This window comes from Anas platyrhynchos, chromosome 4 (assembly GCF_047663525.1).
Source record: "Anas platyrhynchos isolate ZD024472 breed Pekin duck chromosome 4, IASCAAS_PekinDuck_T2T, whole genome shotgun sequence".
NCBI lineage: Eukaryota > Metazoa > Chordata > Aves > Anseriformes > Anatidae > Anas > Anas platyrhynchos.
Window position 1 is genome coordinate 74,921,381 of NC_092590.1, and position 27,179 is coordinate 74,948,559.

General features: G+C 35.8%; 1 long non-coding RNA gene across 2 annotated transcripts; it reads right to left on the reverse strand.

Moving 5' to 3' along the window:
* Positions 1-1,024: 1,024 nt before the first annotated feature.
* LOC106017942 (uncharacterized) lies at positions 1,025-26,029 on the reverse strand. Of its 2 annotated transcripts, none has more exons than XR_001191727.5 (3): positions 25,870-26,029; positions 25,616-25,673; positions 1,025-1,084 (listed from the first exon to the last, which is right to left on the reverse strand). It is a non-coding gene; the product is annotated as an uncharacterized lncRNA (long non-coding RNA). The 2 variants fall into 2 exon arrangements; XR_011809288.1 differs by lacking the exon at positions 1,025-1,084 and adding an exon at positions 21,928-22,345.
* Positions 26,030-27,179: the final 1,150 nt, after the last annotated feature.

Consider the following 27,179-nt stretch of genomic DNA (forward strand, 5'->3'; position numbering starts at 1 on the left):
GTTAAGCTTCCCCTTGCTTTATTTCTGATACTACAAGCATTCCTTTCCTTCCAACACAGTGACCCAAGATTAACAAAACTTGGAATAACCAAGGACACATTTTCTTTGAGACAAACATGAATATTCATGCCATGGTAGATACATAATTTTAAAAGCCATCGTCAGTCTATCCATCCATTCCAGTTCAAGGCATACTGAATACTATATTTAGTCTCCAGCTTCCCAGATATAGCATGCAGCAGAGGGAGAAGAAATATGGGCTGTGTGGAAATTGTAAAGGGATGTATTACACAGTAATTCATGAATCTATTGTAGCTAATGTTGTTATCATGAATCTACTGCTATTTACACTGCTATGATACGCACAGAAGCACTCTATTCAGTTTTACATATGTAAATTAAACATATAAAACTGTACATTTATCCTTATTAGGCTGTGAAATGTTATGACTCAAATGTGACAAATAAGTTATTCATAGGTAACAGTGGCTATCCATTTTGCACAATTCCCTGCAGACCACAAATACCTTTATAGCCTGATGAATTTCCTGACTCCATGGCAGAATGAGCCAAATAGGTTTTAAATATTTCAAAGCATTTCTGAATAAGATAGTGGAGAATCCATTCCAGATCCTATTATATTCCCCAGAGAGAATAAATAAATAAATAAACAAACAGACTTTTCCATTTTGTTTCTTTCTGGGTTCAGTTTCTTTTTGTTTTGGCTAATCGAAGAAAGTATTGCTTGGCTTTAACAGAGATAAAGAGTCATTTGGGTTAAAAGCCACCCTGATGACTGCCAAAGTCCATCTTCCTGCAATGATACGGAGTTGAGACTGCCTTGTGTAAATAAGTTTTTTATATTTTGTCAGTCAGTATTCTCAGATTTGAAAATGCAAGGCTGGGTTCCCTTATTTGCCACTGAATTTGCTCATGACATAAAGAGGCCCTTAAATACTTTGCATCTCATACTAATATATGGAATGCATATCTCACAGTTCAATGTAATGTATAAAGAATAAAAGGTACTTACACAGTATCATAGGCACGCCCTTGAAATGTCCCAGGCATTCAAGAACTTATCCTAGGTAATGGAACAAGTTCAAGAAAAGGAAAGAAATGTGGAATTGATGTCAGCGATCTGTTCAGTTTGGTAAAAGAGCTAAGTATCAGAGACATTGTGATCCTCAAAGTATTATGAAATTAATCATTATCTGTTCTCTGGAAGTTCAGCTTTTCCTGTTTGTTCTAGGATTGGGAACACTACACAATGGAGGAACTGTTAATCAAGAGTTACTAAATAAGCAGAGAAATTAGATACTCCCGGGTAGTCATCTCAATCTTTTAAAAGTATTTGTTTATGGCCAGTGGCCCTAAGAGAATATTAAGCTTGAATGATGTTTGATTCAGGCATTCTCTAAATCTTATGGTATGTAAGAATAAGCCATTTTTCCTCCAAGACATAAGTTTGAAAAGGGTAATTGGGAACCATTACAAACTTTTCTCCTATACAAAATACTTCACTCTATTTGAGACATTAAATTGTGCTTCAGTGCTTTTAGTAACACAGTGTTAGATAGCATATGCTGAAACACGTTATTATGTTGAAATGTCATATTAAGCTAACTTCTGAACAAGATATAGAAGCCAACTTGATAGGACTCACAACAGAACTGCCAAATGTTTTGACAATGTTAAAACAGAATGTTTAAACTTCTTTCCCTTCTTCCCCCCCCCCCCTCCCCCCCGTCAGAGATATTCCATTGACTGGCTGCTGTGAAACATTCAGATTTTGATGAAACTTCATTATACGGTAGTACCGTGCTATATATTTGGTTAATGACCTCTAGTGAAGATAACACAGGCTCTAAGTGAACATGTGCTTGCTGGCTAAAACATCTACATGATTTTACCATCAGTTAGGGAAATTTGATAAAACATTTTGTGATAGATGTTGGAGGCTGCCAAATCTACCTACTAGTCCAGTAGAAGTGAAGCTGCTGCAGCTCTGTGTCCCCATGCCCAGCCCACAGGACAGCTGCACATGGATTCCCAATAGGCACACATATGCCTGCCCAAAATATACATATACACTGCTGACCACACGGTAGTACAGACAGAAAATACAGCATACATGCAAACATGAATGGAACCAATGGCTTGATCCTGTCCCTGCTCAATGTCTGACCAGGATGGAAATCCATTGGTAGAATATACATATGTGTGTATATACACATAGGTATAGATACAGATATACGTATATAAATCAACACACAATATGCATCCCTCTAGTAACTGCCTCAAACACCCAGCCTAGCCTGTAGCTGACCTCCACGTCCCAGGTCACCCTGATTCTGGCATCCTGTATCCCACAACCCCACTTCAGCTACAGGTACTCAGATTTACACACATGCAGACACATAAATACATGGGCCTTTTGGATCTGGTCTAGATCTATGGTCTTTGAAGTAGCTAGCTCTTGAATTTGTGGTCTCCCCAGTAGCTGGCTCCTAGACCCCTTTAGCCTACATGACAGCTTCTCTAGTTGTGTTTACTAAAGAATTACACACGTATAAACACATAGGATTGAAGTTACACAGGGAAACATACGCACACCAGTTGTCTCCTGTTGGTGGCCTCTTAGATCTGTGGTCAACTGTGACCAAGGTCCCTTCTCCAGCTGCTGCCATTTAGATTTCCTCATACATACATAAATACATATATAGATACACACACACACACACACATATACTCACACACACACAAGTCCCTCTCCTAGGACAATACTTTGAAATGGATATTAATAATAAGTCGTAATTGGGTGCAAAGCTTCATTAGGCAGGTGTCACCAGCAATAGGTCTATACCCAGCTGGCTCCTTTTATCCAGTTTTCACTGTATTTTCACATTTACACCTTTCCAATCCAATCCACCTTGTTTCCTCTCTTTTCCTCACCTCCAAGCCTTCTCCGTCCACAGCCCTGGGAGAAGCCAAGATGTTCCTTTTGCCTTGGATAGGAAACCAGGAAACCTTATAGCTGTTGTTACTCCTTGTCAAAGCCTCATACTCCTTGTCAAAAGACACAAGAAACCACCTAGAAGTAGTGGAAAAAGTCTGGGAAATGCTGATCTACTGATGTACATCTAATTATAGTGAATAATAATCCTGGAGATTTTAGCTGTCCCCAAGGCATAATCAGGAAAAAACACTTTGCAAACTTTTATCTACTGACAAAATTCCTTATGCTATTTACGCTAACACACAGGCTTTTGCTTAAAAATTAAAAATGAAACAGCAAGTGAAAGAAATATATGTACAAAATACGTAATGGATAATAGTTTCTTTGAAATTCTTTTTCATTCAGTGTCACAGTTAACTGATGTCTTATGAGCCACCCACCAGCTGATTTTTATGTAATCGCTGAGCTCATCTCACAGTTTGGAATTCACCCAAATCGTCATATACTTTATAAATTCATTGATCCTGAGCTACCATCTCCAACCTTTTGAAATGCCAGGCCTGCTTGTTTTTGCCATCTCTTTCCATTATCCAATTAACGACCACTTTTCATTCAGTAAAGTGATTCTAATCCACTTACGTCTGACTACATGTATTCTTTGCAGTTTGTGGAATAGAGGGTCAGATCTTAATCTTGTGTAAATAAGAAAAATTCAAGCAAAACTGAGGAATACCATGATGTCAATGATTTTAGACTTCTTTCTACCTAGTGAGGACAAGGCCATGATATGTCACTTTTTTTTGTACTGAATTTTCCTTTTTTTTTTTTTCCCCCTTCACGGAGAATAATAGTGATCTAGTAGTAAAATAGCTTACCATCTTTCTTCTATATTCTGTATTGCTCTTAACTCTGTTTCCTGGAAATTAAGTCTACCACCTCATGAATCCTGAATATTCTGCTTGGATTTTCTACCAAATTCTACTCTTGGCTGCATTGATTTACATCAAAAATAATTATCCTGATTATTAAATGTGATATACATTGTGCTACTAGGAGATTTTTTCATTTTATTTTATTTTATTTTTGGAGGGGGGGGCAGGACAGAAAATTAAAATTACAAAATTGTGTCTGATAGCTGTTTAAAAACTCTTCTTGTTTACGTAAAGGAAGAAGACACCATGAAAGTAAAACAAGCAAATTGAAACTGTAAAATTAAAGAATTTAAGTCCTAAGTCCTGGTGAAAGACTTAGATAAAAATATGTATAATTTAATAGGCACATTCAGAAGAAATTCACAATAGAACAACACAAATGGCTATTTCTGAAATCATAAAAAAAGCACAGACAGGTGAGGGAAGTCCTTGTAGCAATTGCATTTAAAATATGAATTTTCTATAATTTATTTGTAGCTTTACTATTTCACATCTGATTTGTCTTTCTTCTCTTTCTTCTTTTTCTTTTATTTCTTTATATGCTTATAGCTTTTTTATTCTTTGGATATTTTAAGACATATCTGACCTTTAGAATAATTCATTTATTTTGAAGGTTGTTCTGTATTTGTCACAATACATCTGAAGCATTTAACATTTAAAATAAGTTTTATTTTTGATGCCTAGCAGGAAGGAGAAGGAAAAAAAAAAGGAAAGAAGAAAAAAAAAAAAAAAAAAAAAAAGCAAGCTGTGGTTATGTTGTTGTGTTTGACAATTGTTTTTTATTTCTAAATATGCCAAGTCTAGATTCTGTAGAATGAATGGCATTCTGCAGTTGTTCTCATCAGTGTCTCTGTCTCATGGCCTGTTGAAATTTTTTAAACGTTCTTACAAAAGTGCCAGTATTCATTCAGTTTTGTATGTTTACCTTTTATATCAGAATTTATATGGGACTCATCCCTTTCTGCACCCTAGTAAACTAGATAGCAATATGGTATCTGCTCAAAAGACCTACAGTATGTAGTATGTACATTCAGCTTGAGCTCAGGTGTATGGGGGAGCACAACAGAGTAATGAAATGTGAGTTGATATATAAATCATAATATCAGCATATTTTAAGCATAATTATTGCAAAAATATGAAAACATTATTTTCTAAGAGACCACTAATGAAAGAATGAGTTCCAGAGGTGAGCTAGTGCCCTTGACATAATGTCATCTCTGATAGTTTCAATACCAGCCCTGAAAGCTTTACATCTCTTTACAACATTCCCTGGTTTTGAGGTTTTATTTTCCAGGTAATCGATCCTACAACTTTTTCCACTCATAAACATGCCAGAAGACACTAGCAGAAAACAAATCTTCCACTCCAGGGTCTCTCAGTCACGAACCCTCATGGGTTCATTCTGGATTTACAGAGTAGGAATAACTCTGATGTTCTTGTACTTATTAGTTACTAACTGGGCTTGAAACGAGAAATTATACTTATTTCCTGGAATTTCCTGAGTACAATAAGCAGGGAGACTCTGTTTTAACTCTCTCAGTATTACATTGTATATTGATTGTTGGTTCTGAATCTGCTGACTGGATTCACTGCTCAGTTGACAGTAGTGCTTGGTAAAAATCAGTTTTGGTAAGAAATACCTAATGGAGTTATTCAGACCCAACACATAATGGCTAAGAAGGCAGTACCAATGATAACAAAACCAAGTTTTTTTTCCACCACACATCTTATTGCATCTATTTATTTTATTTTATTTTATTTTTGATTTGATAAAAGCACACACATTGATGTGGGATAAGCTCACGTCACTTAGACTGCCCCTAAGGACAACAAGGAGACAGAGAGATGGGGCAGGAGGTACCTTTGAGACTGTTGCTATTGCAGTGGATTTCTAAGAACATGGACGTATCCATAGGTCAGAATATTCAGGTCAGGTTTTGACCTGAATTAGTTGGAAGGTATAGATTTTGTTGAGCATATCAGGGAAAGCAACGGGAATATAAACTGAGAAAATCTATTAAGAAACTCCCTATTTAGTGCATTTCTGGACTAAATATATTACATCATACACTATCAGATCACTCAGGGGATTATGTCTTCGCATTCTAGACTAATGCAATGCTTGTTACACACTAGGAACAGAGGTGAAGTCTTGAGAGACATGGGATTAGACAGCTGAAATCCATAGAAGCCTATGATTTATGTAGGTTTGCTTACTGAGCTGACAATGTAATTTGCCAGTTTGTACTGGAATGGGGTATGAAAAGAAGTGAGATCAGTGATCGATTAAAAGCAGACAAAAAGAGCAAGAAAAAAATGATATGTTTGTATTTTTGACACTATAATGTTGTTAGAAATCTGTGTGCTATCAGAGGATGAAAAAATATTTAGTAAAAAAATTATTTAGTAAAAATAGGCTGGTTTTTTTGTTTGTTTGTTTGTTTGTTGTTGGTGGTGTGTTTTTTGTTTTTGTTTTTGTTTTTGTTTTTCAATAGCTTTGTAATAGAAGAAATAGTATTTTTTACTGGAAGACCAAGTAGCTAAGTTAACATTGTAGGGCGAAAAATTTCAAAAATTATGCAATTAGCAATTTACGAGATTTCATAATTCACGTCAATGTCAAAATATATACTTGGACTGCATTGAGTGGCCATCCATCATAATTTGAAATGTATTTTCTTGAGGGTCTCATTAATAGCACCTTCAGTTGAATGTTTCAGACTGTCTAGATACAGTGGCTTGTTATGTTTTTGAACATCATACTTTTGCCTTTTCAAGTTGCATGTGGGTATAGAAAACTAGACCCATTTCCTCAGGCATGTTTTTCTACTTCTACAAAGCTAAAAAGATCTTAGTAATATAATCTAATATTCTGTCAAGTTTAGTATAACATATACTCCACATATTAAACTATAAACCTAAAAAGTGGATTTGGAAAATAAAATAGGATAGAATGAAAAGAAAAATAATACTTGAAACAGAAAGAACAAGCTTGTCCTCAATGTTAAACATTCTCTTAAATTCTCCATTGTATTGCACTTTATATGGCAAGGTTTTGGTAGCTGGGTGGCTGTAGGGTCAGCTTCTGTAAGAGATTACTAGAAGCTGCCCCATCTCAGATCAGAGACAGCTCCAGCCAGCTCCAAAAGGGACCCAACAACAGCCAAGGCTTGAGCCAATGAGCACCTCTGTGAGCATATTTAAGAAAGGTGAAGTACAACTGCAGAGCAGAAGATAGGAGAGGGGTGACAAAATATCAGAGAAGCAGCCCTGCAGTCCCCAAGGCCAGTGCAGCAGGAGGGCAGGAGGTGCTCCAGGCATGCAGCAGCAGTTCTCCTGCAGCCTGCGGAGAGGCCCCTGGTGCAGCAGGCTGTCCCCGTGCAGCCCATGGGTCCCACATGGAGCAGATCTCCACGCTGCAGCCCATGGAGGAGCCCCTGGTGGAGCAGGTGGATGTGGCCTGGAGGAGGCTGCGGCCCATGGAGAGCCCCTGCAGGGGCAGGCCCCAGGCCGGAGCTGCAGCCCATGGAGAGGAGCCTACGCAGGAGCAGAGGGTCTGGGGGGACCTGCTGCCCATGGGGGACCTGTGCTGGAGCAGTTTGCTCATGGGGGAGGAATCCCATGGTACGGAGCCATGTAGGAGCAGTTCTTGAAGAGCTGCTGCCTGTGGGCAGCCCCTGCAGGCTCAGTTCGGGAAGGACCCTGCATGGAGCAGGGGCAGAGAGGGACTGTGATGGAGTGGCGGAGGCGAAGATTCAGGGACTGATCACTGCCCTCATTCCCCCCTTCCCCTGCACCGCTCAGAGGGAGGAGGGAGAAGGGATTGGGTAGGAGGAAGGTGTTTTTAGTTTGCTTTTAGTTTTGCACTGCTCTAATCTGCTAGTGATAGGCAATAAATTATATTAATTTCCCTATGTTGAGTCCACTGTGCCATAATTGTTGAGTGATCTTGACCTTATCTCAACCCATAAATCTTTTTTTTATCCTATTTTCTCCCCTAGTTCTTTTGAAAAGGGAGAGTAAGAGAGCAGCATGGTGGAACTTAGCTGTCTATTAGGATGAAACCACGACAACCATCAGGAAAACACAAATATTGAACACGACTTTTCAGAAGTAATATTAAACAAACATCATGTGCAGTGGTCTACTTTAATCAAGATCTGTGAAACTGCCACTAACGGTAACTCCCTGTAAAAAGAGACATAAGCAAAACACTAGTTGTATTCTAGAGAATAAAGTGAATTCTAGAGAATAATTATGAGGCCTTCTTACCAACTACCATAATCAATATTAGAAGATACACAAATACATCTAAGTTAGATTAGCTCAGCTTGTAAACCAACATTAGCATCACTGGATCTTTCCCAAGGATGTTTAATAAAGGTCACTGTGTCCTGGAGCATCAAGTCAAAGGCTAAATGTGGGTTAAGAAAGCAACAAATTAAACAGCCAACATTATGGAATGCTTATTCATTCTTACAGTAATAAACATTTGGGACAGCTTACTTCATGCATTTTTTTTTTTTCTCTTTAAAATACATGAGAACCCAAAAAATAAGATTTACTCCAGAGAGAACTACATACTGTTCTTGATGATTGCTAAGTTCTCCTTGGCCTGTATTCTGATTTGTTTTGTTATTTGGGTTTCTATAACATATTTTCAGCAAACTAAAGACCCATTAAGTCAAAGAAAACAAATCTCAGATTTCTTTTTCCCAGAACCTAGTGACTGAGAAAACAAAATTAATGTCTAATCATGAAACATGTTTTGGTCAGTATCCACAGAAAGGTGCATCCCCTAAAGAGCAGTACTATGCCAAAAGACTAAATTATCTACTCCTAAATGCCTGTCTATCCCTTTCAAAGACATTCTCTTTTGATATTTCAAGACTGTGTATATATATGAGTTAAAAGCACTAGTAAAAATATACACAGAATTTGAAATAGCTAATTAATGATAAATGGACATTACATGAAAAAAAAAAAAACCACATTATTTTCAGTATTGTTGTTGTATTAATCAGCAATTAATAATATATTTTTTTATAATTGGATATGTAATAATCCAGAAAAAGAAAAAAAAAACAGTTAAATATTATGAATAATAAATTTTTTCAGGCATTAGTAATAAGATGTTCTAAGCTGCAATGATATTTATAATTCTCATTTTCATAAAAGAATTATTCTGCAGCTTCCATTCTGGCAAGGCAAAAGAATTATGCATGGAATTTTTACTACAAACTCAACATTAAATCATATATTAAATCAGAAATTAAAATATTTCCACTTTTTAAGATTGGTTTATTTAAGATAGCCTTCCTTACTGATTTCTTTGGGTTCTCTTCTGGCTGTATTTGGTGAGATTTCCTTTGGTTGGATCTCAATGTGTCTTTAAATCTGTCCAGTGCAGTCTTTTACCCTCTGTGTATTCAGGGGTGTGTAGTCAGGGATGAATCTGGTCTAGGCATTTACTACTCCAGTCTTATCAAAAATTTCAGTAATATCTGGGGAAAGCCCTGCCTGATCAGCTACTATAGCCGCTTCACCGCCACGGTGAGAAAAGCAATCAAGAGGAGAGGCAGAGAATATTCTCTCAAATGTTGTGCTACTAACATCATTTTCATCAGAAGAAAGGAGCACCTATTAAGACCCAGAAGCTCAGACAACTCTGTTTCCTCTTGTCTTACAAGAACTGCAGTCTGTTCTCTGTCCCTTCAGTGCACCTTTGCACTGACTTGGGAAGATATAAAGTGGGTAGAATGTTTTCCGGTTCCCAAAACACTGTGAATAATGTGTGTGGAAGACAAAGGGATGAGCACAAGCTCCCAGGATCTCAAATTGGTCAGTCCAGGAGAAAAGATTCAATAAAAGATGTGGAGGAAGACGAAAATTAAGGGAATTTGCACAAGTGAAATAGGTGTTGTTTTTTTTGTTTTGTTTTGTTTTGTTTTGTTTTTCTGTTTGTTTTGTTTTGTTTTTTAATTGCATCAAGTAATGATTTTCCTGCAGTTGAATTGACTAAAAATGACATTAGAAGTTAAGGTCAGGAGAGAAAAGTAAGCAGTTCTCTATTTCTTGAGAAATTCATCACACAAGATGTCCTGGTGTGGGAACCGTGGGAACCCTCACAAGACATATGTAGCTGATTACTTTAAGGGAGAAAAAAGAATTCAGACTTGAGTCCACCTGGAAGCAAACCTTCTTTACTGTACAGAAACAATAAAAAAATAATATTCCAGGAATTTGCAGATAGTTTGAGACTGATTTGACCCCCCCCCAAAAAAAAAAAAAAAAAAAAAAGGCTTCTAAATATGCATATGCACATTTACTTGTTGAGTTTGTGTTTGAAGTTTGGTGACAATTTAGTTGATGCTTTCCCTTTTGTTGGCTACAGATTTACTGGGTAGGAAAAGATAATTCTGCTCTTATCTGGCCTGAACTCACTTTTGTGCAGAGGCCATCAATGTATTAATAAATACAGGATGCTGGCTGGCAAGGAAAACTTATTGGAATAAAAAAATAAAATAATACTAATAAATAAATAAATAAATAAACTAAACAAGTAACAGAAAAGCAAACTCCATCTTCCATATGGATAACCAGACTATTGTTTTGTTCCAGCTCATCATAATCCAACATGATATAATTGAAGTAATTTGTAACATAATTTAAAGTGCTATTCCATTTATGCTGTGCTGTCTCTCAGAATATATTTCAGCAAGTGCTCCTTATTGGATTAAATCTTGCCTCCCAACCAAAAACAGATGAAGCAGTTCATGTAAGGTGAATGGCATCTGCATGTAAATAAAATACAAGAGGCCCAGCAATCCCCTCTGTAATTCCTCTGACATCAGTGTGTCTTTAATTCATAATCATACCTAGACTCATAATATGTTTTTTCTTTTTTTTTTTTTTTTTTTAATTATCAAAAGCTCTAGTTATTCTCAAAATAATAATTATTACCCCCTCAAAATAATAGCTATCACCTCCTCCCAAATATTTTCACACCAGAGCCTTCTGATGATAGGCTCCATTCAGTTATGAATTCTGTTAGTGATGATCGTGTTTGTGAGCAGAAACTTAGAACATCATTATAGCAGACAGCTAGGACATTTACACTTTAAAACAAGTTATATATTATAACAAAAGCAGCATAAATTGAAATTGATTTCATTAGAGGAATTTAACACCAGAACAATAATGGCACTGATTTTTCTTTAGGGACACTGTTGCATTACAGTGTTGCTTCACTAAATTAAAAATGTTATCAAGTTGGCAGTAAATTCTGGAATGTGTTACTGTGCTAACTACATGTCTGTTTAATGGCTGAGAGCTCATATATAACAATGGAAACATATAGCACAAATTAAAAATAAATAAATAAGTAATTCCAGGAAACTTTGAGGGCAAATATTGGAAAAAAAAAAAAAAAAAAAAAAAGGAAAGAAAAGAAAAGAAAGAGATACATTTATTTAGTGAGTAGCTTAATGATCCAGTAGCACTGTTGCTGCTGCAGTTAGCTTTTACTGTTACTGGAATTGTTTATTGATTGGAATATTGGAATGACTACATCGTTCACATACTGAACTAGGAATATTTGCAATTCTACAAAAAGAGATGTTTCACGCAAATGAGTGGGGAACTTTTAAGACCATTCTGGAACTCATAAAGTCCTTAGTACTGGTGTGGAGAGAAAATAGTCGTTGATATGTTAGATTTTAGTTGAAGGTGAAAATCCATTTGACAGGTTCCTATTCTCCTTTACTGGTTGAGCAGCACATGGAAATGAGATGCCTGTCAACAGCTGTCCCAAGGATATACCTTGAGGACCAGGAACATACAGTGGAGTGTTTTCTCCACTCCAAGCTTCTTCCTTATAAAGTGAACTATGTACGCTAAGACATACACACACACAAAACAAAACAACAACAACAAAACATGATATTATATGTGTGGTGGAATTTATCCTGTTAGAAATACCCATATTCCTCTTCATTGACAAGCTTCAGAAACACCCATAATTTCCAAGAACCCATGTGAAGATCAGTAAGTCCTGCTCGTGTTGTCTGTTTTGTATTAAATAGTTGAACTCACTTAAAAATGAGAAACCATAAATCTTAATTCATGCAAGCTGCACTGCAAATATTAAGATCGATTCACTTACCAAAACAAAAGATGTCTAAAGTGAATTAAGATGTGTAAAGGTGGTCAGCCTGGCATCCACTTGCCATTTGACAAGCCTAGAGACTTCCTGTAAGACTTCTTTCTGAGACATATCCCAAAAATCCCAGGACATCTCAGATGCTGATAGACTCCTATTTCTAGGTACCTGAATTGCTTCTATTGCATAAGCATCATGAGACAGCTTTTCATTTTATCACAGTATTCTCCTTTTCTATTTAATATCATGTGTTTATAAGGTTACCTGGAACTTTCTATTATAAAATTATGCTTTCAAATATTTACAATACTATTCAACTTTAGCCACTGAAGCTGAAATTTTCTATCTCAGGCTTTGTATGGAAAGCATCTGCAAACACGGCATGATAATATTGGAGACCAGAATCACTGGATCACAGAAAGAGAGATATCACTTTTTCTACGTTTTATAACTATCCCTTGAAAAATTCTGTCAATGGCATAATTTTGAATGTGACATTGTGCCTCTTGCCAAACTCACAACAATTTGACAAAATTACAGATCTTTGGGGAAAAATAACAAATAAAATAAAAAATCACATATCTTTAATAAAGACTTCCAGTGCCTAACAGAGACTGTGTCTACTCTAAGCATGCTTCAGTTCTTCTTGGCTTCAAAGTTACCCTCCCAAGAAGATATTAGAAGCTTTCACCTGATTTAATATAGGTCCTACAGTTTAGATGAAGTAGATTTTTGCTTGCATTCCCAGTTAGTGGCCTGGAAAAGGGAGGATGAAATTTGATTTGATTTTTAAGATGTATGGGTGTAGGGAAAATTAGCTGATGAGAGGGCTAAAGCTGACAGCAATCTGATGAAGCAAAGCAGAAAGTGGTTAAAATTATATAGTGAAGCCCAGAAGTTTTGGTGGTGAGACTTGAGGGTCAGGATGTGAGAAGACTTCAAATTCCATTTTTAGAAGCAGTTGCTCCATGAAACATAGAACGGATGAAGCTTGATTTTCCTTTTATTTATACATCCACAGAGACCCTACCTCAATTTCATCTCCTTATCAAACTTACCTCATTCCCAGGACCTCTACATTTGCCCTCTGCTCTTCCTTGAGCTTTCCCCTACACTGCAGTGTTCCTTTGGCCAACTTGTAGAGAAACAATTGTGAAGGAAGCCATATGTGTAAGGTAGAATTATGAACTCACAAAGCGGCTAGCCAAATATAACAGGTGAGACTTTTTATCTACTTGCTTTTCCTCAACAGAGGATTTAACTAAATTTTCACATAAACTTCCTCAAAACAATCAGTAGCTCACACACACGCAAAAATTAAATAAATAAATTAATAATAATAATAATAATAATAAAGATTTATTGGAAATTGGGGAATAGATTTAAAGTTTACACGTGGACAGATTGCCAGCTTTTTTTCCTTGGAAAACCGAACTTGAAAGGATGGCATGTTGTCTGAGCATAAATTAAAATAGAAGGCAATAACTTAGGTACTATAATGTTAGGATATTTGGGGTTGTTATAACTTTGTTTAACTCCAATATCAAAATTTCTCAAAATCCTTAACTTCTGGATACTCAGCTATCTAACTTGACTGTTTTTTTGTCCATATGTCTTATGAAAAAGGTGGCTCTATAAAAGCTACAGTGGGTAGAGGAATCAAAAAGAAGCAATAATTTTCTTGTACAGGAGATTAATTCCCTTGGTACAGAACAGAATAAAGAAGATTTTATTAGTATTATTATTAATTACTATTATTAAGAAATAATAATTATTATAGGAGACTCTTTCAAAACTTTTGCTAATATCAAGGCAGCTGATCCTACTGTTTGCTGCCATGAAGCACTCTGAATGTTAAGCATGCACTTAACTTTAAGCACATGAATAGTCCCAGAGGAGCCTTTGTCGTTGTTTGCATGTTTGTTTTCCTGTGGATTAAAGTCACAATTATGAACATTTTATAGTCCTGAACTCTGAATTAGTGTATCTACTGTGGGTGTGTAGGAGATAAACAAATACTTCAGTCAGGAGAATTAGAATAAATCTCTAGCACATAATTTAGTTCACGTTTCCTTTCTTGGTGCTGATATGACTAATAAAAAGAGCAATATAAAGAGAAAAAAGTAGTCCAGAACACCCGGCAACAACCTCTAGAGGACACTGCATGAAATAGAAGGAAAACTGTTCCTGGACAGCTACTCTGATTTCTAAGTTTTCCTATGTTGCCTTTATAGCCTTACTTCTGATTACTCAGTCGATTAGGTAAAGAAACCAAGCTCTTTTTGTAACCTCTACTGTGCTGTGAGAACAAAGGTTCACAAACACATAGGAACTGTTTTGAGATATTAATTTCCTCTTCCCTTAAATTTATAGATACAAACAATACGCAAAATTTAGAACAGTGTCAAGTAAACAGCAAATTGTTTTTTTTTTTGTTTTTTTTTTTTTCTCCATGTGAACATATGAAAATGAAAATAGGAAAATGCCATGGGAAGTAGTCTCTTTTCTAACCATGAATCACTATGTTAAGCTTGTCTCCATGCCATGAAAGAAATCCCTTAAAGAGTTGAACTGGGATGCTAATGACAATGGCATAAGATTTATGGCCAGGTATTGACAGGAAGCACTAAAAATATCCAAAGCTGCAGATGATTTATAAGGCACCATTCCCTAGCAACTGCAAATGCAATTTATATAGACTTGTAAGAACTATGGTTCATAGCAGTACTTTTAAACAGTGATTTTAATTGGTAGTATGCTGAATGCATTAATTTAACAAACAATCAGCACGAGATAGACAAATATAATAGAAATACGCTATGTATAACAGAAAATGAATAAAGGAGAAAGTTCAATGACTGCCAGGGAAAAGCATGAAGCATAATGATCATCCCAGCTTGTTCCCTTTCCTACTTATGCCTAGGTATGAGTGATGACCACAGTGGCAGCAATTCTAGTGGATGTTGGATTATCTGAAGCCTCAAGGAGCAAAGACAGGGTACATCTGTCTTTGGACACCTGTGGTCACCTCCCCCTCGTTCCTATCTTAAGCAGACCCATGTAATGCACTGTATCCTGTGTGCTTGGACTTGGAATAAAGCTCTAGCAGAAACTCCTGCACACGCATAGGCTCAGCAAAGGTGTATGCCACCTCACCTTCACCACCTTCACCTTCAGAAAAGCTCAGTGGTTAAGATTAAGATGCGCAATTGAAAAATAACAACATGAAAAAGAGACTGCCATTTCTGTGAATCACTTATCCCAGCCAAATGGGTGATTTGTTTGAAAGGGGGTGAAAATCTTCCTGGAGTTGTCTCTTTCTTCATGGATTATAGGGGAGTCTAGATGACTGGTTAGACCATGATTCTGATATTTTGGAAGACTACAGTCAGATAAGATCCTACTCTCTATGAAGGCCTCTTTATAAACAAAATTAAAAACAAACAAACAAACAAACCACAATAAGGTCATGAAAGAGCAAGCTACTTTATACAAACATATTGAAGAAAATTCTTCTTTCTGTGCACAAGATCAAGTCTTTTTCAGACAGAACTTTGCTAGTTCAATGAGACATCAGGAATAAATTTATTCTAACACACTCAAAAATTTAAAATAAAAACCACAAACCACAAAGTCTAGCAAAATTGACATCCTGCATGTTGATTCTGTATTTAGTTCTAATGTGCTTAATAAAATAAATTTAACTTTAAAGCCAGTGTTAACATTTTCAAATCAGCAAAATCATTGAGGTACTTCTTTGTGCAAATAAAGTACATGTGCTTTGATAAATGAAAAGGAAGAGAATACAGAAAGTTTGCAGGGAAATATAGAAGAAAGAGGTATAGAACATGCAGAGAGCAACTTGTGATGACAGAAATGCCTGTGAGTAATGACCATTTTGAGCTGTGCTACCTGCAAGTGCAAGATGACCCTTTGGGTCATCTGGAAAGTCTTCAGCTCAGGTCTCTGAGATAAACTTGAATATTTTATCTCTAATTTACTTGGCTAGTCAGGACAACTGAATTCTTAGTAATTGAATTTAGTAAGAAACTTTAATGTCAAAATTTAGGGCTATAAGCTTTGTGCAGTATTTTAAGGCAAAACTGGTTTTTTGTTTGTTTTTCCCTCCTGATTTTTATCCCTGCAATTTGGGATATTGGATCCCATATATGAATAAGTTGAAGGAATAATGCCAATAAAAAAATAAACAAACTCCCAACATCCTCACCTGTTTTAATAGAAGCTGCTGATGAATAATACAAGTTGGAATAAGTTACAAAGCTTTTTACTTTCCATTATTCAAGGACATAATTGTTTTTTCTATTCTTCTTTCTTGGGGGTAGGCCTTTGTTCATCACCCTACTTTTATTTGCAATCATTTTCTTCTCTTCTCAGTATTCTGAGCTAAAACTCTTTGAATTCAATAAAAGTATTTCTCTAATCCTTTAGGGTACTCATTTCATCTAAGATTAGCTCCCTCAAAGTTTGAAGTCCAGGTGAAGTTGTGGGGAGCTTGGGGTTGTCCTCTTCTTGCAGATAACTAGCAATAGGACAAGAGGGAACTGCCTCAAGTTGGGCCAGGGGAGGTTTAGGTTGGAAAGCAGTAGAAATTTATTTTCAGAAAGAGCATTCAGGCATTGGAACAGGTTGCCCTGGGAGTGTTAAAGAAAAGACTGGAAGTGGTGCTTGGGGACATGGCTTATTGGGTGATATTGGGACATGGATTAGTGGGCGATTGTTGGACCAGATGGTCTAGGAGGTCTTTTCCAACCTTACATATAACATCAACAATTTATTGTCCATAGAAAGTCATCGAATAGATATCTCAACAGCCAGATTTGTTCTACCCTAGACAGGGCACATACAAGAAACAGAACTGTTGACTTCTAAAGATATTTCTTTCTCCACTGAGCAGACGGGGAACCTAGAGTGCTGTTTTTATTTATTTATTTATTTTGTTTTTAATATTAGATATTTGTCTACTGAGTTCACAAACTAGTAACATTTTCAAAGTACAGAAATTTTGAATTCAAGCATTCCTCCAGTTTTAAAGTTCTGCATAAAGGCAGATAAAAATAATTAGTTTCAACTTTCCTGTAGAAAGAGCATGTAATTTAATACAGAAACTTACGAGACCTAAATGCAAAATGATTTTGAACTCAGACATCAAAACATTGCTTTCAAAATGTCAAAACTGCACGTTTCATTTTGTTTGCAAATCCTCTCTCCCTTCTATCTTCTGCATTTTAAGATCTTTTTTTTTTTTTTTTTTTTTTCAGGGAAAAAAGGACTTCACCACCATTTTCATAGAAAGAGTGAAATAATACTCCATCAACTCCATCAGGTTTTGCCAATCACTTATCCTCATGCATGATCTTTTACACGAGAACTGTCAAAGTCATTATTGTTCCTCAAGATCTCAGTTGTTTGGATTGATAACAGCTAAGCAAACAAATACAGTCTGCTACTGATCTTATCTGAAAACTGTTTTGCTTATACACACAGCTGTCCTCTGCATATGAATGGTCTCAGTGCTATTTCCAACTCTTTTGATCTGTGTTGCACTTGTTTCAGTTTAATTTAGACAAGACAGAATCCCTTTGGTATAGGAACATTCTGGTTTATAATTGCTACAGAATGTGTGCAGCAAACTACAATGGATATGTGGGAGATAACCTCCTGGTTTTCTTTTTCAATTTAACTGGAATTGGAAAGAAGTAAGGCTAATCACACAGACAAGAGTTCAGATTTGCTCTTGGATTGGTATTACTTGTTCTTCTTAAGCTAGAAAAAGAAGTTCAGAGCATAGAGATCTGGTCGTATGATATTATAGACCTTATAACTATTATCAGGTTTTTACCTTATAGGTCTACTTTCAATAATTGGAAGCTCTTCAATTCATATTTGTTTCCAAAACTTTTTCCTCTTATCCTTCCCATTTACTCAGCTCTGCTTCTTATACATTTGTCTAAGATTTGATTTCCCCATGGATGTGTTCTGATATTTGTAATAGATAGAATACATACCTCCTGTTTCTGCTTTTCCAACACCCTCTGTCAAAGGCATTAAATAGGCTCAAAAGCATTATGCCACTCTTTCTGTACTGTAGGAATGCAAATAATTTTGAAATTTTGGATACACGGTATTTGTTTTTTTTTTTAAACAAATTACCTCTATGTAAAGGAAAGGTAGTCTAGTATATACAATTACAGCAAAATACACCCTTCCATATTCCAAATAAATACATTTAAAGGGAATTTCAGCAGATAAAAAGGCTGTCAAATCCCTTGTCTCTGTTGCTTTAACTGAAAAAAATATGTCCCTGAAGAATATATATATACACACACCAAAAAAAATACATCTTATCTTTGTTGTGAGAATCAGTCTTTTGGAACATTTCCTCATTCCCTCCATCCTGCAGGACCTAATTTAGCATCCAGTTCAACTAACAAGGAGATAAAACAACTTCTGTTCACTGATCTTGTTAACAGGAACTAGAACCAATAGAGATACTAGCATCTGCTGCTTTATTTAAGAAAACACATGAATAAAGAAACATCCATGAATAACATCAGGATGTAAAAGACGTAGGTGTGGTTCCCATAAGACTTTGAAGACAGTCCCTCATGGGAAATTACTGGTTCAGATACAGAATAAATTAGATGAAATTTAATAGTACACATTAAAAACAAAAACTTTATTTGATAAAGCTTATTCTATAAGGTACCAACTTGGTTGGAAATAATAGAAAAGAAAGATACTCTAGATACAGGGTGATCCTAGGATGTCTGTAAGTCTTCAATGTGACAAAATCTGAAGACCTAATAGGTGAGATACTTTCAACAGTAATAGGAAAGCACTAATATTTTTTTGTGTTAGGCATTTGTAAAATGTTGTTAAGAATACTGTATTCAGTTCTAGTTACCTACATTCAATAAGGTTAAATATAAATTGGAACAGGTAAATGAGTAGTCTGGGTAATCACAGGACATAAAGACATCACTTTTAAAATAAAGGTTGCAAAGGAATGTATTTGTTGCTAGTAAAATTTGAAGTGAGAGTTATTAAAGCAGAACTGTAGTGTATACTTGAAAACACTGTCCGTGAAAAGATTTAAGACAAAGAACAGGTGGGATTGTAAGAGGTTGTAAACACAACACCCTTCCAGCCAAGATGGTGAGGTTTCATAAACAAAAACAAACTCTGTGTAGTTTTAAGTCTATGAATGGCTTTTGTCTGTGTCAACAAGATTGAACCACTGATCCAATCTTCTGAATGCAAGTTGCAGGGTAAAATGTTCTACAAGAAAAGTTAAGCACATCAAAGAGGATAAACAAACAAACAAAACAAAAACAAACAAACTAAAGTTGCTCAGCTTGAGTTTTATGCTGGGTTATCTCTGTTTCAAAGGCTAATAAAGACAGAAACAGCCTCACGCATTAACTATATGTGCATGTCTATATCCATGTCCTGTGATAGACTAGTGATATTTTCCCTTTACTTCCTATTAGTTCTGGAGAGGATGTAGCCAATAGCAGTAATGTCTGAAAAGGAAATAATCATGCCAGGAAATCCAATTTCACCTTTCAGAAATGCCAATACAGTGGTGCAATGTCTTATTTGAAAACAGATATTACACAGACTGGGAATGGGGAGTGAAAGATATTCTGGTTTATTCAGACTTCTGTGAAAAACAATAATAATAAAATAGAGGTCCCCACATCAGTGATGTTTCATTTCTTGTTCAGCATCAAATGACCATAAACCTGTTCTACAATGAGGTAAAAGCCACTTGTTAGGTGATATTGCATGTAGTTTTCTTTATAGCTTTGATTTACCTTATTCCCAAAGAAACTGATCTCTGTCTTTATAAAAGGATCAGTTTGAGTTTACAAAGTTTATTATGAATGTCCACAGAGGTATAGCAATTGTGTATGGAAAACCTTTGCAGTATCTGAGCTCACAAAGGTGGCTGAACTATTTACTCAAAGTATTTTTCTTTCCATGCCTAAATCATGCACAAGAGACTGTGAATACTTACCTGCTGTTTGCATGTTGTTTATAGCAAGGCGTGTTTCATCCAAGGAACATCCCTAGAACATGACTACTTTTAGAGAGCTAAAAGTTTGGCTAGTTATAACTTCACAGATTTATGGATCTCCAGCAAGCAGGTGATCAAGATTATTTTTTTTTTCCCTTGATGAGAAATGTTTAGTAACAAATGTATTTTTCCACTACAATATATGGTGGAAAACTTTCATCTGATTTATCATGCGTTATATAGTTGCCTTGTAGTGTAGCAGCTATACACGCTATGAATGCAAAACCATGTGATTGGTATACTAACTTTTTTTTTTTTTTTCCATTGTTGAAAGCGAGAGGTAGGTACTGGAAAGTACTTGTGCCCCAGAAGTACTGAATTTTTATTTTCATTCTAGTTTAGGACTTAATTTTTTCACATCTATGACTAGGCCACTGAGAAGAATAGCCATGAAGAAACCTGTTAACCACAGGTCTCCATTAAGCATTATCCATATCTACAGGGAACTGAAACAGATTTTCTTTAAGGCAAGAAAAGCCCTTCAGAGTACAATTAACCTCATCAAATTGAATTTTTATCTATTTACTTCTACAGGATCTGCCCTGTGTGTATTTACTGGCTTGTGTTCCTTTATGCTACATTGTTTTGCTTTAAAATAATATTGTTCACTTCAACTTTCTTACAAATTATAGCCCTTCAGGGGGATTAGTCAGGAGTCTTATGCAATAAACCTAAAAAGAAGCGGAGGGAATATCAGCCAATGATTAATCACATACAGCTCCCAAACAGAGTTTTCTGTTCCCTTTACCCACATTTCATGTGCAGTCTCTTGACTTCCACGAAAAAGCTGAGTTCATCTGTGGATAACTTTGTGGAGGTGAAGAGAAGATAAGCCAAGATTCTTTATTAAGCTGCTGCCAGCAAAACGAATACACGGAAGGACTTGAATTGGCAGTTAACTCCAAGCTGTTTTCTTAAACAAAACACCCAAGCAAACAAATAAACAGCCATTAAATTCTCCACAGCAGAAAAATAAATAAATAAATAAGTGAAATCACCACGTTTGGAAAAGACAATGTTCTTTCAAAATTGGTAAAAAGATAAGCATCTTAGGTTGCTAGAATGATCACACCAATCACAAGCTTTGTGCCCGCACACTTTATTCAGCAGATTTCAGAGCATATCTAATGTTGAATTAGAGGTCCTTTACATGTGTTCTTGGGATTCAAAATGAACACAGCAGCATGTCTTGACTTAACTTAGCTGATTTGTTGTTATTTCTGTGTGAAGCCAGGAGCTGAACTTGATCATTATGGGTCCCTTCAAGATATTCTATGATTTTCTGACAACATGGCAGACCAGAAGAAGAAAGTAGACCCCAACTCCACAGCTAAAGATAAATGAACACTGATTTTGTAATTAAAATCCACTGTGCTAAGTAAGGGAGACTTATTTTACCAAATTGGTGGGTCACCAAAAAGTGAGCTATCAGCTTCTTTGTTTCTGGGAATTACTTGACAGGAGTTCAACTCCTGTCAACTTAATTGTCAATGCTTAGCAGAGTTCACTTGGAAGCATATGTGAAGATGTCAGAACACTAACATAAGTATAACCACTGGACTGAAAGGAGACACAGGTGGTACAGATTACTACCACAGAGGATATGTATTAAGCCCTCAAGAGGCTGGGGCCTCTTTCCTCTCTTTCTTAGTATAATATCAGTGTAAGGACAATTCTTAAATATAGTACTAATAAATACATTCATAAATATAGTACTGTTAATAGCAGTGTAAACATGGCGCTAAGCACATATAGTGAGTACCTACCCCTAATTCTGCCTGGAGCAAGAATACTAAGCAGTGAGTAGAACTCCTAGGCAATATACTATATTCCATCACTATCTTGACTAAATAGCTGGGATTTTCTCTGAAGCTATCTGATGCTATAAATATTTCAATGACCTCATGAAGAAGCAAGATTGCATGACTACTCAAACTACTATAATTAGTTATTATTTATATTGGTTATATAATAATTAGTAACATACATGACATTATGTGCTTATGTTGGCTGTTGTCCAGACTGTAGAACTGAAGTCTTCTACAGCAAGCCATTAACGATGTCTATCCATCTCTAAGATAACTCTAAAAGAGGTTGCCTTGTGTCCACCTCACCTCCCTGTATTTGGTAGGGCACTGTTGGCAAGTGTGATCGAGTCTGGTTCCCTTGTGCTCTGAAAAAGACAATATGGGCTGCACCCAAGTGCATGTGTGAAGGATCCATACCTATACAGGACACAGGTATAGGAATAACAATTCCTAACAAACACAGGTATAGGAATAACAAGCTTTCTTCACCACAGAAAGTAGACAGAATTTGGATTTTTGTATTAGTTTACAAAGTCTCGTTACAATACCATTCTCGTTCCTTTTCTGGCCTCCTAGTACTAGAACTGAACAAAACAATTACAAATGTTCAGGACTTGCTACTTCTCATTTAGAAATGAACTGAACATTCTTATTTTATAACGTCAGCATGTGCAGGGATTAGTAGCTTGTTTTACAAGCATTATGTAGCACACAATTCCCTTGTTCCAGAAGTTAAGAACTCAGCTACAGACATTTTGCTTGGGACTGAAATTTGGCATGCACTGCTTCATTCATAAGCATAATTCTTTCAGCAAATTGCCTTTTCATACTTCAACAAGTCTTTTTGGACAGGGATTTTTATTCTCTCTGCATTTCTAGTTCTCCTTTTTGTTAAGCCTTTTTAAAATAAACAATAATAAAAAAAAAAAATCATAGAAAGTAAAGCAAAGCCTCTATTCTTGCTTTATGTGTGCTCAAGAGAAAATGTTACTCCATGTTTCTAATTGTTCTCAATCTCTACAACATTTCTTCCTTCCGTTTGAAATAGAAAAATAATAATAAAAACTGCATTGAATTAATATGCACTAATGCTTTAATTCCTATGTATTTCAATATAAAAATTATAAAAATATAAAAAATAAGAGTTAATGTTTCATTAACTTCAATAAGAGTCAAACTGTGTATGCTACTGCATATGTATACCACATATTCCAGTATGTGTTAAAAAAAAAAATAAATCTATGTTATGATAAGACAGACCATCCATTGGAGGAACCTGATTCCTAGCTTGGGCTCAGGCTTCTAACTTGTAAGCAATAATAATTGAGTAGATAATTCCAACTCTGGATTTAAGTTTTATACAATATTTTTTCCCATCATTTTGCTTCCCAAGGGTATTTACACAACAAAAAGGACAAATTGCCTCTTTAGCCTGTGATTGCTACTTGACCTGTCAAAAGGTGTTATTTTCATTTTATACAAGACCAGCTGATAAAATTTGATGATCTTGTATAGGGTGTGAAATTATTCATGTAACTCCAGGTTTTACTGCTTCTCATGCCATTTTTAATCAAATCCCCTTTACATATTTATTAGCTTCCTCAGCTGGTGACATAAATCAAAGAATAGAAGTCATTGAAGAACTGAGGACTCATTTCAGCAAACACTTATATGAAGTTTGGTCCAATATCACTCTCTTAGTCTCATTACAGCAAAACATAGGTTAAAGTAAGGAAACATATGGCAACTCTCTAAAAACAAAAAGTTTCAAGTGTTATCTAGCTTGCATAGTAAATTTTGCAGGAGTTATGTTTTGTCCATCCAGTCCTTGCTGTTTTTGCCTGCAGCATTTCCACTGGAGAATATCAGACACTGGTGGCTGCCACTGCTTTTATCTCAACAACAGGTCTTTTTTGAGTAAAATGTCAGAGCAGCTAAACTCTCACCTGGACATATTAGTTTCACATGACCTCCTGTGTGAAATACAGCATGTGTTCAGTGATTAATGTAAGATAATGGAGAAGGTAAAGAACAGGCAAAACAGTTAAACATTTGGGAGAGAAGTGACCAGACAAATCAGAATGACAAGTCTTGTAGCAAATTTAGGAAATAAAACAATTCCAGTGTCAGTGTTTTGACTTTTTTATTTTTTTATTTTTATTTTTTGAAGCCTTCTAGACTGGCAAATTTTGGAGTTGGGATTGAGTAAAGAGGTTAGAAAGGAAACTAAGCATGTCTAACAGGACTGCCAGGATTGTTAATGCCAGGACTCTTAATCCAAACAGCTCTGCAGCATTTGGCAGCACTCAATTCCACTTGTGAAACAGGAGAGACAAATAAAAAGACTGAGCTATTCCATAATTACTAGCTAAGATTCAATTTGTTGAACAGCTGAAAGAAGTAAGAGAAGGACACATCAGATTAGAGGCCAAAACTGAGGGTTTCTGATCTTCTGAGCACTTCTAATTTGCTGCACTGGAACCACTTTACAAATTCTCCTCATCTTTACTGAGAACAGTATCAGATGTTCATTTTCTGTGATTTTTGGGAATGTCTTCTTGGAACACCAATTCATAGTGTTAGTGAAAAGAACCATAGGTAATGATGAAAGCAGTTTGGCTACAATTTAGAAAACAGTTATATTATTTCCAAGGAGAATGGAAAGCTACAGATCTGAATCATCTAAATTAATAGGCACTTTGGAATGAAGCTGAACAAGAGGTTAGCCAAGATCTTTGCTGTTAGAAAACACGGAGTTTATGGTTGCATATAGCCAGCTGTGTACGTCTTTAAGCCTTTAGGAGGTAGTCTGATGCCAAGGGTAGATTTGCTGCAAATTTAAATACTAAGAAAGCAGATTTTGATGAATATAATATTTTGAAACATTCCTGCTTGCTTCAGCCAAAATAAAATAATAAAAAAAATAAAGCACGTACTGAAAAAAAGAAATCTGCTTTAGCTTCCTAAGAAGTAACAGAACATTTATTCCTGGAATGACAGGGTTGGGGATGAGGGGGAAAGAACAGAAAAGAAAGCTGATAGGGAACGTTCGTTGCAAGCAAAATTGATTGCAGTATAGGAAATACTAATGCGTATGTGCCTATAGTGTATCACATACAAGTCATTACATAGCACATCTACTAAATCAACGTTCCTCTGCACCTAGTAAATATAATCACTAACCCCAGTGTTTAGATATTTCATCACCTGGATGTGTTAAAATAAAATGTTTCTCCTTGGCCTCATTTAAAGAAAGTCTATTTGAAGGTCCCTGCCAAAGCTGAATCCTGGGTCAGACCTACATTTGTGATTGCAGCTGAATTAGTCTTTTTAATTCTGTTCTCTGCCCCTCCTCAGTTCAGTCTGGTGCCCTTTAGTTTAAATTGGAATCTGGCAACTTTCCAAAGACTAATAGAAAGTTTGCTGAGACAACATTGTGAACATCTGACTGCTTATCTAAACAGTGTCCCAGTTTCCTCTGTATAGGAAAACTCTTACAAGGAAGGAATTCAAGAGCTAAACATATTTAGACCAGTGAAAAAGCAGTTAAGAGGGTTTAAATCATAGTTTACAAGTACTTTTGAGGGACACAAGGCACTAGATATTGCACTTTTGTATTGCAGAATATATGGGGAGTTTCTTTGGTCAACTTACCTTCTGACTGTGATAAAATGCAGGCTTACCATCTGCGTGAACAGTCAGAGAAGGCAGACTAAAAGAAAGCAGAAACATTCATTACTACCATTTTTTAAGCTTTTCAGACATACATGAAATACAAACTTTGAGCATATATTCAGATAAGTTAAATAGCAGTAGACAGCAAAAACAGAATATGCCCTTTGCCAGGAGAGCATTTCAGTGTTTAGTGCATCTAATCAGCCAATTGAAATAGAAAGAATATAACTCACAGTAAAATTATTTACTTTCAGTTCCAGGCCATTGGCACAATGTTGTGAAGCAGATTTTTGTGCATAGAGTTTAATGGATTTGAAAAGCATCTGCTGTGTCCCTTTGCTAATTAAAGGCTGTCTTCACACACCTTAAATAAGTTAATGAACAAACTGTGAATAATTGTGCAGAGGGCAATTACTTTAAAGACACAGGACAGTATTTCAGAAATTCTGTGATACCAACACCTAAGTCAATTTTACAGGCAGTGAAAGAGCCAAAAAGTTTACTAATAGTTATGTGGTTATGCTTGTGGCCCTAAACTGAAAAATAAAATTCTTGCTTGAAAGACGAAAGTGGTGTTTGGAGTGGTATGTCCCTCAAACCTGTTCACTTTCTCTCATTAGCTGTAATCTGTGCTACAGGTTGCATTTACAGCTGCTGAGGGAACTTTCTTCCACAAAAGTGTCTGGTTTTAAACCCATTTGTACAGTTGACCTTCTAAAAATCTTAAGGTATTGAATTCCACAGTATATACTGAATGAAAACATGCTTAATTTTACTAGCTTCAGACCATTTTTTTCTTTTTCTTATTTGTGTTTTCTGATAGTAGTGAGTATTGAACTTTCCTCTGACCATATATATATATATATATTCGCCTTTTCCATGCAGCTCATGATTTTGCATCCCTCTATCTTACTCTTCCCAGCATTTCTCATCTGAAAAATCCTAAACTACTTTCCGCCTCTTTATAGAGAAGATTCCTCATGATTTTGCTCTTATCTGTCTTTACATGTATTTCTTTTTTTGTATCTCCTTTTTTCAGACAAAGTAAAGGAATTCTATACAAGCACAAAGTACAGTCACACTAGTCACATTATTTTATTATTATTATTATTATTATTATTATTATTAATAATAATAATAATTTATTTTGGCATAATGCTTTTTTATGTTTTATTCTCTGCTGTTTTTAATTGCAATGTTCTATTTGCCTTTATGACAGCTCTTCAGGACTGAGTGGAAATTCTGAAAACATCAGGAACAGTGGCTCTTAGATCACTTTGCACAGTGGCAAAAACTAATTTAGAGGTTGCATCAATTTATATGCAGTTGAAATTTCTTACCTGTGTGTATAGCTTTACATTTAACAAAAATTACCTTCCAACTGCCATTGTATCTCCTTGTCACTCAGTGTCCTGAGAACCTTTTGCAACTTTTCACAATGTATTTCAGTCTGCAATGTCCTGAATCATTCTGTGGCATCTGCAAATTTTGTCATTTCACTACTTGTTCCTTTTTCATAGAATCACAGAATGGCTTGAGTTGG